The sequence below is a fragment of the Hipposideros armiger genome, unplaced genomic scaffold (genome assembly GCF_001890085.2).
Source record: "Hipposideros armiger isolate ML-2016 unplaced genomic scaffold, ASM189008v1 scaffold_69, whole genome shotgun sequence".
In the NCBI taxonomy this organism is placed as follows: Eukaryota; Metazoa; Chordata; class Mammalia; order Chiroptera; family Hipposideridae; genus Hipposideros; species Hipposideros armiger.
Genome location: NW_017731419.1, coordinates 1329372 through 1331466, shown reverse-complemented (window position 1 = coordinate 1331466; position 2095 = coordinate 1329372).

Genomic DNA, 2095 nt, shown 5'->3' with positions numbered 1-2095 from the left:
GTGTACAGTGCAGTGATCAAGCCTCTACCCCATTCATGAAGTGGTCTCCCTAACAAGACATGTGACCATCTGACACCCTACAAAATATTTACAACATTATTAATTATATTCTCTGAACTGTCTTTCATATCCCTGTGGCAATATTGTAGTTACCTATTTACGCTGTCTAATCCCTTCCCTTTCTCCCTCATCCCCACCCCCTCCCAACTAGCAGCCATCAGTTGTTCCTCTATATCTCTGAGACTATTTCTGTTTACTTTGCTTGTTCATTCAGTGTTTTAGATTCCACATATAAGTGAGATCATATAGTACTTGTCTTTCTCCAGCTGACTTATTTCACTTAACATAATAGTCTCTAGGTCCATCCATATTGTTGCAAAGGGTGCAATTTCATTCTTCTTTATAGCTGAGTAATACTCCATTGTGTAAATGTACCATAGTTTCTTAATCCAGTCGTCTATCGATGGGCGTTTTGGTTGTTTCCAAGTCTTGGCTATTGTATATAGTGCTGTAATAAACATAGGGGTGCATATATGTTTTTGAATTCGCATCTTGGGTTTCTCTGGATAGATACCCAAGAGTGGAATTGCTGGGTCATACGGTAGTTCAATTTCCAATTTTTTGAGATACCTTCATACTGATTTCCATAATGGCTACACCAATCAGCAGTCCCACCAACAGTGCATCAGGGTTCCCTTTTCTCCACAACTTCAGCAGCACTTGTTTTTGTTGATTTATTGATGATAGCCACTCTGATGGGAGTGAGGTGGTATCTCATTGTGGTTTTTATTTGCATTTCTCTAATGATGTGAGGTTGAACATTTTTTTATATGCCTGTTGGCCATCTGTATGTCCTCTTTAGAGAAATGCTTCTTCATATCCTCTGCCCATTTTTTAATTGGGTTGTTTGTTTTTTTGGTGTTGAGTTGAATGAGTGTGTTATAAATTTTGGATATTAACCCCCTTATCAGATATATCATTGGCAAATATCTTCTCCCATTCACTAAGCTGCCTTTTTGTTTTATTGATGATTTCCTTTGCTGTGAAAAAACTTTTAAGTTTAATGTAATCCCATATGTTTATTTTTTCTTTTATTTCCCTTGCCTGAGGGGATATATCAGTAAAAATATTAGTGAGGGTAATGTCTGCAAATTTACTCCCTGTGTTTTCCTCTAGGAGTTTTATGGTTTCAGGTCTTACATTTAAGTCTTTAATCCATTTTTAATTTGTTCTTGTATATGGTGTAAGTAGGTGGTCCATTTTCCTTTTTTTTGCACGTGTCAGTCCAATTTTCCCAGCACCATTTATTACAGAGACTATCTTTACTGCAATGTAAATTCTTGCTTCCATTGTCATAGATAAAATGACCGTATATGGATGGGTTTATTTCTGGGCTCTCTATTCTGTTCCACTGGTCTATGTGTCTGTTTTTATGCCAGTACCATACTGTTTTAATTATTATAGCCTTGTAGTATGATTTGATGTTGGGTAGCGTGATACCTCCCACTTTGTTCTTATTTCTCAAGATTGCTGTGGCTATTCAGGGTCTTTAATGGCACCATATAAATTTTCGGATAATCTGTTCTATTTCTGAGAAAAATGTTCTTGGTAGTTTGATAGGAATTGCATTGAATCTATATGTTGCCTTAGGTAGTATTGACATTTTAACTATATTAATTCTTTCTATCCATGAATATGGTATGTATTTCCATTTATTTGTATCTTCTTTGATTTCTCTCTTCAGTGTCTTAGAATTTTCTGAGTACAGGTCTTTTACTTCTTTGGTTAAATTTATTCCTAGATATGTTATTGTTTTTGAAGCAATTGTAAAAGGGATTGATTTCCTGATTTCTTCTTCTAATAGTTTATTATTGGTGTATACAAATGCAACTGATTTCTGAATATTAATTTTGTATTCTATTACCTTACTAAATTCATTTATGAGTTCTAACAGTTTTTTGGTGGAGTCTTTGGGATTCTCTCTATATAGTATCATGTCATCTGCATATAATGACAATTTTACTTCCTGCTTTCCAATTTGGATACCTTTTATTTTATTTTCTTGTCTGATTGCTGTGGCTAGAACTTCCAGAGC